At 40.5% G+C, this 12420-nt stretch overlaps 1 long non-coding RNA gene across 1 annotated transcript; it reads left to right on the top strand.

Annotated features, from left to right (window-relative positions):
• The first annotated feature begins 895 nt into the window (after positions 1 to 895).
• On the top strand, positions 896 to 12059 carry LOC145528829 (uncharacterized). Its single transcript, XR_014070728.1, has 3 exons — positions 896 to 1801; positions 9320 to 9609; positions 11512 to 12059. It is a non-coding gene; the product is annotated as an uncharacterized LOC145528829 (long non-coding RNA).
• Positions 12060 to 12420: the final 361 nt, after the last annotated feature.

Raw genomic sequence — 12420 nt, forward strand, 5'->3', positions numbered from 1 at the left:
TATCTATATGAGATGACAGGTGCTAATTAAACTTATTTAGTAATCATTTCACAATATGTAAGTCAACCATTAAAAAATTCATTGTTTTCCTTTGTCCAAGTACTGTGCTATTTTACAAAAAATTATTTAGTTAATGGGGCTTCCCAGGTGGTACAGCGGTAAAGAATCTGCCTGTCAATGCAGGAGACACAAGGGACACAGATTTGATCCCTGGGTCGGAAAGATCCCCTGGAGCAGGAACTGGCAACCTGCTCCAGTATTCTTGCCTGGAAAATCCTATGAACAGAGGAGGCTAGCAGGCTACATGGGGTTGCAAAGACTCAGACATGACTGAGCACACACACACTTAGTTAATTCCTTATAACAATCACATGAAGTAGGTAGGCACCCATTTTAAAGATGAAGATAAAGAAGCTTAAAAAGATTAAACAACTTGTCAAAGGTCACAGGCTGACTTTAAGTCTACTAAAATCTTAAATGTAGTCTAGTAACTGTCCCTCATTGTTCAACAGCTATGAAAATAATGAGAAGTATAACATTCTCAAACACACTATAAATTACGGTAACAAAATACAAATTGGGGATTTTTGCATGGAAAACTTAGAAATCGGGGTTTCTGGAATATATTAAATATACATTTATTAGCAAATATATAGTAAATACCTTCTATGTTCTAGGAACTGGGCCAGGTGACACAATGATGAAAAAGAACACAGTCCTTGCTCTCCAAATAAGCATTGTCTAAACAGACAAATATTTAACAGATGCTTGCAATACAACAAGAGAGGTGCTATAATAATTAGAATGCATGTGTGTGTGCTCAGTCATGTCCAACTCTTTGTGACACCATAAACTATGGCCTGCCAGGCTCCTCTGTCCATGGAATTTTCCAGGCAAGAATGCTGGAGTGGGTTGCCATTTCCTCCTCCAGGGGATCTTCCTGACCGAGTGACGGAACCCACATCTACTACATCTCTTGCATTGGCAGGCAGATTATTTACCACTGAGCCACCTGGGAAGCCCCAGTGATGAGAACAGCTAATCCTTTTTGGGGACTTAAGATCATGGCATCTGGTCCTATCACTTCATGGCAAATAGATGGGGAAACAGTGAGAGACTTTATTTTTGGGGCTCCAAAATCACTGTAGATGGTGATTGCAGCCATGAAATTAAAAGACGCTTGCTCCTTGGAAGGAAAGTTATGAACAACCTAGACAGCATATTAAAAAGCAGAGACATTACTTTGCCAACGAAGGTTCGTCTAGTCAAGGCTATGGTTTTTCCAGTAGTCATGTATGGATGTGAGAGTTGGATTATAAAGAAAGCTGAGTGCCGAAGAATTGATGCTTTTGAACTGTGGTGTTGGAGAAGACTCTTGAGAGTCCCTTGGACTGCAAGGAGATCCAACCAGTCCATCCTAAAGGAGATCAATCCTGAGTTCATTGGAAGGTCTGATGTCGAAGCTGAAACTCCAATACTTTGGCCACCTGATGTGAAGAGCTGACTCATTTGAAAAGACCCTGATGCTGGGAAAGATTGAGGGCAGGAGGAGAAGGGATGACAGAGGATGAAATGGTTGGATGGCATTACCAACTCGATGGACATGAGTTTGGGTGGGCTCCGGGAGTTGGTGTTGAACAGGGAGGCCTGGTGTGCTGCAGCTCATGGGTCGCAAAGAGTCGGACACGACTGAGCGACTGAATTGAACTGAATGTGCCAGCTATTGTTAATAAGCTCTTTATCTGTTTATTCAAGTAACCCTCACAGCAATCTATGACATAGATACTACAGAGATAAAGAGGTAGGTTTAACATCTATTGGAACACAGAGAAAACCTTTCACTGTCTAGAGAAGTCAGGAATTTGAGCTGAGTCTATAGGATGTATATCTCAACAAGAGGGAGTGACATATCCATCAGTATAACATAAATTATCCCCCAGGAACCCCAAATCCCCAAGTCTTGGTGGCTTATAACAACAAAGACTTATAGTTGACCCCAAACCTGTCAGCTTGGCTTGGGGACCCTTCATGTCTCCTCACTCTGGGACCCAGACAGACAGAGTCTCCTTTGTCCAGAGCACCACTAATTACTACAGCAAGAAAAGGGGATTTCATAAATTATTCAATGGCTCTTTGAGTCTCTGTCTATGAGATATTTGTCACTTCTGCTTTGTTTTCATTTGCCAAAACAAGTTACATGGCTATACCTACCTTTATTGGAGAAGGCAAGTGCCATCCTACAATATACCCAGAAGTAAGACACAGGAATACCAGGAAATAATCCTACTGCCTACAAGGGGGTGGAAAGGATAAGCAATCAGAGAAAAAGGACACATACAAAGGCATGGAAGTGAAAGAGTGCTTGGTACACAGAGGTATCCACTATAACAGCACAGGATGCACAAGAGAAGTGTGAGGAGGAGAGGAAAAGGTAGATGAGTGCCAGGTCATGAAGATTCTTAACATACTTGGCAAGTGTCAACTTCATCTTTTAGACCAGGGGAAGTTATTGCAAGATTTTACGCAGAGGAGAAATCTCAATACTACCAAAATTTTCATTCAGAAAAACCAAGCATGAAAGAAAAATTAGAAGAGATTAGAGATGAGGGGACTGTGTGAGGTCACTGTTGTTGTGTAACAAGTTACCACAGACTTAGCAGCTACACACAACACACATCAATTACCTCACAGTTTCTGCAGGTCAGAAGCAAACTGAATTGAGCTCTCTGCTTTCAGGCCTCACCGAGTTGCAATCCAAGCATCCACTGGGTCATCAGAGGCTCAACTGGGGCGAGTTCCACTTCCAAGCTCCTTCATACTGTCAGCAGAATTCTGTTCCTTGCAGTATAGAACTGAGGGTTTTAGTTTCTTGCTGAAGGCCACCCTCAGCTCCAAAGGAGTCACTCACAGTTCTTTGCTACATGGGCTTCTCCACATGACCACTTATTTTGTGACAGCTTATTTATTCAAAGCCAGCAAGAGAGTTTCTCACCTCAGGGAGGGTCCAGACCAGCTTTTAAGAGCCTCACCTGATTAAGCCAGGCCCATTCAGGATAATCTTGATGATCTACTGATTTTGAAGTCAATTGATTAGGGATCTTGAACAGATATTTCAAGATTCAAGGTGAAAAGTATGAGATCCCAGAATAAGTTAGATTCAAAAATGTTTAAGAGATTCATATACACCTTAAATTTATATAATTTGACTTTTTATTAAACTTTAGTTAATTATCAGTTTGGTCCTTTTTCTCTTATATGTAGAACTGAACTCTGATAATTCTTAAAGTAAATATTCTTCTTAAATAGTTTGATCGTTAGAAGAAAAATGCCACAGATATCTCAAATATCTGGACATTCTTGCTGTCGTTGTTATTGTTCCATCACTAAGTCATGTCTGACTCTTTGTGACCCCATGGACTGCAGCATTGCTGAGTTTTCCAAATTTGCTGGCACATTGAATGTAGCATTTAAACAGCATTATCTTTTAGGATTTTAAATAGCTCAGCTAGAATTCGATCACATTCACTATCTTTGTTCATAGTAATGCTTCCTAAGGTCCTCTTGACTTCACATTCCAGGATGCCCAGCTCTAAGTGAGTGACTACACCATCATGGTTATCCAGGTCATTAAGGTATTTTTTGCATAGTTCTTCTGTGTATTCTTGCCACCTCTTCTTAATTCTTCTGCTCTGTTAGGTCCTTGTTCATTTCTGTCCTTTATCATTGCAGGTGAGCTATTTAAAATCCTAAAAGATAATGCTGTTAGAGTGATGCATTCAATATGTCAGCAAATTTGGAAAACTTAATAGTGGTCACAGGACTGGAAAAGATCAGTTTTCATTCCAATCCCAAAGAAGGGCAATGCCAAAGAATGTTCAAACTACAATACAACTGGGTTAATTTCACATGCTAGCAAGTTTATGCTCAAAATCCTTCAAGCTAGGCTTCAGCAGTACCTCAACCAAGAACTTACAGATGTACAAGCTGGGTTTAGAAAAGGAAGAGGAACCAGAGATCAAATTCCAACATTCCCTGGATCATAGAAAAAGCAAAGGAATTCCAGGAAAACAACTACTTCTGCTTCATTGACTACTCTAAAAGCTTTTGATTATGTGGATCACAACAAATTGTGGAAAATTCTTAGAGATGGGAATACCAGACCACCTTACCTGTCTCCTAAGAAACGTGTATGCAGGTCAAGAAGCAGACATGGAATAACTGACTGGTTCAAAATTGGGAAAGGAGTACCACAAGGCTGTATACTGTCACCCTGCTTATTTAATTTATATGCAGAGTACATTATGTGAAATGCTGGGCTGGATGAAGCACAAGCTGGAATCAAGATTGTCGGGAGAAATACCAACAACCTCAGATACACAGATGATACCACTCTAATGGCAGAAAGTGAAGAGGAACTGAAGATTCTCTTGATGAAAGTGAAAGAGGAGAGTGAAAAGAGCTGGCTTAAAACTCAATTCAAAAAACTAAGATCATGGAATCTGGTCCCATCACTTCATGGCAAATGCTGCTAAGTCACTTCAGTCATGTCCGACTCTGTGCGACCCCATAGACGGCAGCCCACCAGGCTTCCCCGTCCCTGGGATTCTCCAGGCAAGAACACTGGAGTGGGTTGCCATTTCCTTCTCCAGTGTATGAAAGGGAAAAGTGAAAGTGAAGTTGCTCAGTCGTGTCCGACTCTTAGCGACCCCATGGACTGCAGCCTACCAGGCTCCTCCATCCATGGGATTTTCCAGGCAAGAGTACTGGAGTGGGGTGCCATTGCCCTCTCCGATAGAAGGGGAAAAAATGGAAACAGTGACAGATTTTCTTTTCTTGGGCTTCAAAAATTACTGTGGATTCTGACTGTAGCCATGAAATTCAAAGACGTTTGCTCCTTGGAAGAAAAGCTATGAAAACCTAGACAGCATATTAAAAAGCAGAGACGTCACTTTGCCAACAAAGATCCATGTAGTCAAAGCTACGGTTTTTCCAGTAGTCAGGTACGGATATGAGAGCTAGACCATAAAGAAGACTGACTGCCAAAGAATTGATGGTTTAAAATTGTGGTGCCGGAGAAGACTCTTGAGAGTCCCCTGGACAACAAGGAGATCAAACCAATCAACCCTGAAGGAAATCAATCCTAAATATTCATTGGAAGGACTGTTGCTGAAGCTGATGCTCCAACACTTTGGCCACCTGATGCAAAGAGCCGACTCACTGGAAAAGACCCCAATGCTGGGAAAGATTGGAGGTGGGAGGAGAAGGGGACAACAGAGGATGAAATGGTTGAATGGCATCACTGACTCAATGGACATGAGTTTGAGCAAAATCCAAGAGGCAGTGGACGACAGAGGGACCTGGCGTGCTTCAGTATGAGGTCATAAAGAGGGGGACACGTCCTAGTAACTGAACGACAACACTGCAGCATTTTCACAGCTTTCTATCAAAACAGTAGTTTAAAAACATATACATATATATACATAGGCTAACATACATATTTGTGCTGTTTTTAAAGGGTAAAATAATTTAATGAGTATTGTGCAAAACTTTAGCTTATATAACCAGAATTCCAATTCTAAAAAAAATGAAAACCAAACAAATTAAAATGTGTTAGTTGAGCCAAAGGCATGCGTTTAGGGCTTAAATGCAGAGACATTTAATAGCTACGTTAGAAAGTGATGAACCATTTGCTTCAATTGGCTCTAACTAGAAATATCAGACAAGTGTGCTCATTATGAGCCATAAATGTACATAACTGACTAAAGGGAAAGAAAAAGCCAGGTAATGTCAACTGACATCTGCACATTCACTGCCCTGTTTCACTTTCAGAGATGTTCTTAACGCTTGCATCTTTGAAATGTGACAAAAATGACCAATACAATTATTTTAGATTCTGTGTCAAATACCATATAGTTTAGCTGAAATTAGAAATAGCCAGCAATTGAGGGAGATCAGCTGAGAACAGATGTAAAACTCACTGTAAAGAGGTTGATTTCACTCCTTTAGGAATGAAAAACACTAGTTAAGAAAGTTTTGAAATAATCTTTAAGTGAAGACTCAATCTCTCAACTAATCTTTACACCGAGGAGTAGGGGAGAAAAAAACTCCCAATTGTCCCTGTTCCTCAAAGAGAAAGTTCACGAAGAATCTCTGCTACCCAGAATTTCTAGGAATCCCAAACACTTACTGTTCAGAAATATTTTTTACATTCTGAGATTTGAAAAATGTCATATTACTTGCATCAAAGAAAACAAATTATTTCACAGAAAACAAACTATACTCCCATAAAAATTAATTTAAATAAAGTGTGTTTCTTGCAAGCAGCATATAATTGAGTTTTACTCTTTTACTCCAATGTGGGAATCTATGCCTTGTAATTATTAGGGTCTTCAAACATTTACATTTCGTGCCGTCATTGGTATGGTTAAAGTCTATCATGTTACTACGCTTTCTGTATATCCCATTTACTTTTTTTCCTTCTCTTCTTTTTTGTCTTATTTGAGATTGAATAAAATACACATATTTTGATGGGTATTGAGTTCTAATTAACAATTTTTCCCCTCAGTACTTGAAAGAGGTTGCTCCACTATTTTCTCACTCGTCGTGTTTCAGATGAGAAATCTACTGTCATTTATCTATCTTGATCTACTTATTCAGTATGTAACATGTATGCGGTAGGCAGGAAAATCCCCCATACATGATTTAGATGAGAGTTGTGATTGGGATTTCTGAGCTAATGAGGTTTAGATGAATTATTTATTTGTGTTGATGCTTTAATTAGAGATCTTGTGATATGGTGAATATATTTTACACATGGGATGTGTATTGGTATACTTAGGGTCCAGAAGATAGACTATGCTAGGCAAAATAATGACTCCCAAAGATGTTCATATTCTGTTCCTGGAACCCTTGAATATGTTATATTACACCAAAGAGTAATTAAGGTTGCAGTTAGAATTACAGGGAGATTACCTCATATTATCTGGGAGGGAGGTCCAATTTAATCACAAGTCTTTAAAAGTGAAAGAATTAAAAGAGAGTCAGAAAAAGACTGTGGCTCAAAATGGATTTAAGACCTAAATGTGAGATTGGAAACAATGAAACTCCTAGAGGAAAACAGAGGCAGAGCACCCTCTGACATAAATCACAGCAATGTCCTTTCTGATCCGTCTCCCAGAAAAATAGAAATAAAAACAAAAATAAACAAATGGGACCTACTTAAACTCAAAAGCTTCTGCACAGCAGAGGAAATAATAAATTGAAAAGACAACCCACAGATAGGCAGAAAATAATTGCAAATGATGTGACCGATAAAGGATGAGCCTCCAAAATTCACAAACAGCTCACGATGCTCAACAGCATCAAAACAAAAAACCCACTCAAAAAATGGGCTGAAGACCTAAGTAGACATTTCTCCAAAGAAGACATACAGATGGCCAATAGGCACATGAAAAGATTTCAACATCGCTAATTAGAGAAATGCAAATCAAAGCCACAAGATATAACCTCACACCAGCCAGAATGGCTATAATCAAAAAATTCCACAAATAATAAATGCTGGAGAGGGTATGGAGAGAAGGGAACCCTCCTACACTGTTGGTGGGAATGTAAACTGGCACAGTCACTATAGAGAACAGTATGGAAATTCCTTAAAAAACTAAAAATAGAGCTACCATGTTGTTGTTCAGTCACCCAGTCGTGTCCAACTCTGTGATCCCATGGACTGTAGTATTCCAGGCCTCCCAGTCCCTCATCATCTCCTGGAGTTTGCCCAAGTTCATGTTCATTGTGTCAGTGATACCATCCAGTCATCTCATCCTCTGATGCCCTCTACTCCTTCTGCCCTCGATCTTTCCCAGCATCAGGGACTTCAGTGAGTCATCTATGCACATCAGATGACCAAAATACTAGAGCTCCAGCTTCAGCATCAGTCCTTCCAGTGAATATTCAGCATTGATCTCCCTTAAGATTGACTGGTTTGATCTCCTTGCTGTGCAAGAGACCTTCAGGAGTCTTCTCCAGCACCACAGTTCGAAGGCATCAATTCTTTGGCGTTCTGCCTTCTTTATGGTCAATGAAGCTATGAGCCATGCCAAATAGGGCCACCCATGATGGACAGGTCATGGCAGAGAGTTCTCTGACAAAATGTGATCCACTGGAGGAGGGATTGGCAAACCACCCCAGTATACTTGCCGTTAGAACCTCATGAACTGTATAAAAGGCCAAAAAAAGCTACCATATGACCATGCATCCCACTCCTGGGCGTATGTCCAGAGAAAAACATAATCCAAAAGGATACATAACCCCAGTGTTCATTGCAGCACTGTGTACAACAGCCAAGTCATGGAAGCAACCTAACTAACTGTCCATCGACAGAGGAATGAATAAAGAAGATATGGTACATGTATATAATGGAATATTGTATTAATACTAAAAAGAATAAAACAGTGCCATCTGCAGCAACACAGAAGGACCTAGAGAGACTCATATGGAATGAAGTCAGTCAGACAGAGGAGAGATATCGTATGTCATCCCTTATATGTGGAATCTAAAAAGAAACAATACAAATGAACTTACATACACATTAAGGTTCCTCCATGGTAGAGAAGTGCTCAAAAATCAATAACATAAATGTTTCTATATGCACCCCTGAAGGACATAAAATAGGCTATTTTATCTTAATCTGGTCTAATAAATTCATTTCAAGAATAATGTTTTAATAATGCTATCTACTAATCCAACTAAATTCCATATTCTATCAGGATTAAAGAATTACATTCGTCTTTTAAAGCTCCTTTCTTCTGAGAAACTCAGACTGCTTTTCCATACAATGGCTTTAAATGTCACAGTGGCACCAATAATTTCATCAAAAGGCGATAAGCATTCCCAAATAAAGCTAAATCCCTACCCCAACCCCAATTGTTAACATCTGCTGGAATTAGGCGAACTCCTTGTTTTGTCACTTAAGAAACCCTGAGGAGGATATTGTTTAAATAAATAAGCTTTACGGGTTAAGAGAAGGCATTCAGATACAAAACAACTAAATTTTGGTAAAGCAAGTTAAGAATTTTCAGATAATTTAAGGTAAACTATTTTCACACACACACACCAAAAAAACCCACAGAACTTTTAAAACTCGTATGTCAGATATGTTCATTTTCGAGAAATTAGAAGAAACAGACAAAAATGTGAATCCATAATCCCACTCTCCAGCATAACCTCTATTAACATATTGCTGTATATCTGTTGAGCTGGTATTTTCTGATTGTCCCCTCGGGATCCCCTCTGAATCCTGCCCACCCTGCTCTGTGTTTTATAGCTTGATCTACATGGACTGCATCAATGGACTCTTTGCAGTCTGACTTGTGGTTAAGCTCAAATGAATGAAGGACACCAGCAGGAGAGTAGGGAGAGGAAGAAAAGAAAGGCCAAGATACTCATTTTCCAGCAACCACACTGTGGAGCTGCTCTGGGAAGACTCCATCACTTTAAGAAAAGTCACAAATCCTGTCAAAATGCCACATAGTTCTTCCTAATAGCCTCTTCCTCTGGCTCCTTCAAGCCTCCCAGGTGACTCAGTGGTAAAGAATCCACCAGCTAACGCAAGAGGTACAGGAGTCGTGGGTTTGATCTCTGGGTCAGGAAGATCCCCTGGAGTAGGAAATGGCAACCCACTCTCCAGTATTCTTGCCTGGATGATCCCATGGACAGAAGAGCCTGGCAGGTTACAGTCCATGAGGTCACGAAGAAGTGACACAGCACGGCTGGCTACTTTAGGCAGGCACAGATGTGGTAAGAACATCCCACCCTCCACACCCTTATCAGGTCCAGGTTCTTGTAGTGTACCTCATTGTTTCTCTATGTCCTGCCTACACCTGTGAATAACCCCTCTATGGCTGCTGCTGCTGCTGCTGCTAAGTCACTTCAGTCGTGTCCGACTCTGTGCGACCCCATAGACAGCAGCCCACCAGGCTCCACCGTCTCTGGGATTCTCCAGGCAAGAATACTGGAGTGGGTTGCCATTTCCTTCTCCAGTGCATGAAAGGGAAAAGTGAAAGTGAAGTCGCTCAGTTGTGTCCGACTCTTAGCGACCCCATCGACTGTAGCCTACCAGGTTCCTCCGTCCATGGGATTTTCCAGGCAAGAGTACTGGAGTGAGGTGCCATTGCCTTCTCCTAACCCCTATATGGAACCTGGCTCAAATTGAGTGTGCCATCTGGGTCCTGCTGGTACCTTAACTAAAACTCCTGTCCAGATTTTTAAGTATCAGTTATATACAAACACACACATACAAACACATATTCATGTTTTTGCAAAATACCTGCATAATTCTCTAGCGATTGTATAGCTATATCAGAATCTATACAAATTACTATTATTCAAAATTTTCAGTTTCCATTTTTCTGTTCTAAACTGATGCAATGAATACCTATGTACATACATATATCTTTGCCCTTTTGTCTATATTATTATCCTAGGATATATTCTTAGCAGCAGTATTTCTGGGACAAAGGGTATGTGCATATTCAAGTCTTTTGATATTACCAAATAGTCCATCATACTGGCTGTAATGATATTCATCTCCCCAAGCACCATACAAGGCCAAATGCCCATTATCTCACCCACTCACAAACACTCTACCAAAATATTCTTGCAGAAAGAAAATTAACCTCTTCAATTCTATTGTATTCATACCATTAGTACTGTGCAATGAAGCTATACCCAAAGCCAGCAAGTTGCTAGCTGGATAACAATTCAAACATCAGTTCTTAAGTCCAATTTCAGAAATCATAAAATAGAGTTTTCTGACATCTCCTTTCTTTCCCGCATGCCCTGTCCCCTGGCCCCCAGTAAATAGAGCCTTTAAAAAAATTTTTTTTGAAGTATATTTGTTTACAATGTTGTGTTAACTTATTCCGTACAGCAAAGTGACTCCATTATATATATCAGTTCAGTTCAGTTCAGTCACTCAGTCGTGTCCGAGTCTTTGCGACCCCATGAATCGCAGCACGCCAGTCCTCCCTGTCCATCACCAACTCCCGGAGTTTACCCAAACCCATGTCCATCGAGTCGGTGATGCCATCCAACCATCTCATCCTCTGTTGTCCTCTTCTCCTCCTGCCCCCAATCCTTCCCAGCATCAGGGTCTTTTCCAATGAGTCAACTCTTCGCATGAGGTGGCCAAAGTATTGGAGTTTCAGCTTCAACATCAGTCCTTCCAATGAACAACCAGGACTGATCTCCTTTAGGATGATATACACACCCAGACACACATATATATTCTTTTCCATTTTGGTTTGTCACAGGATATTGAATAGAGTTCCCTGTGCTATACAGTAGGACCTTTTTGTTCTCCATCCTATATACAATAATTTGCCTAGATCTGTTTAACCTATAAGATAGAATGTGTAAAAATTTTCCATTGATTTGTTGGAAGTGGAAAACCCATACTGATAAGCCCTAAACTAAAAAAACTAGGGCAGATGTAATAAAATTTCTAATTTCTTTTAGAATCTAAAGGAAAATTACCAAACAGGAAGATTTAAGTCAATCGTATCAAAATGAACTGAATCCATGGTTGTGGAAGACATTGGAGTCAAGTGTTCCTGGGGTCAGAGGAACCTCCAGGTATGTCTCTTTCCTCACAGCCTACTGTCTGATGCAGGAAACAGAATCAGATGTGAACAGCCCTAAAAGGGGTTTAGAACCAGTGCAACTGAAAAATAAATCTAAGAACAGCTTCCCTGAGGAGCAAAATGAAAACACCAGTCTCTAGCTAGTCGAGAAAAAGGAATATATACAGACAGGCAGGAAAGAAATGGGGTGCTAACCACAGATATGGGCCTTCCCTGGTGGCTCAGATGGTAAAGAATCTGTCTGCAATGTGGGAGACCAGGGTTTGATCCCTGGGTTGGGAAGATACCCTGGAGAAGCACATGCTACCCACTCCAGTATTCTTGCTTGGAGAATTCCATGGACAGACGATGGAATTTTTTTTCTTTACAAAATACTACCTACAACTCTATGCTAAAACTTTAAAAATATGTATGAATACAAAATTTTCTTAAAAAATAGAAATAACAAGCATTACTTAACCAGATCAACATCCATGGAAGAAATGGAAAATGTCAAGGGTAGAATAGACAACGTATTAAGAGCACAGCTTTGGGCAATTCCCTAGCAGCCTAGTGGTTAGGACTCTGCGCTTTCTCTGCCAGGGAAGCGTTCAATCCCTGATCAGGGAACTAAGATCTGTCCCATGGTGTGGCCAAAAAAACAAAATTTGCTCAGTTGTGTCTGACTCTGTGGCCCCCTGGACTGTAGCCCACCAGGCTCCTCTGTCCATGGGATTTTCCAGGCAAGAATACTGGAGTACAGCCTTAAAATTCCATTGTCCTGTAGCCCTTCTGACCCTGGGTG

This window comes from Giraffa tippelskirchi, chromosome 12 (assembly GCF_054371585.1).
Source record: "Giraffa tippelskirchi isolate mGirTip1 chromosome 12, T2T-mGirTip1v1.2.pri, whole genome shotgun sequence".
NCBI lineage: Eukaryota > Metazoa > Chordata > Mammalia > Artiodactyla > Giraffidae > Giraffa > Giraffa tippelskirchi.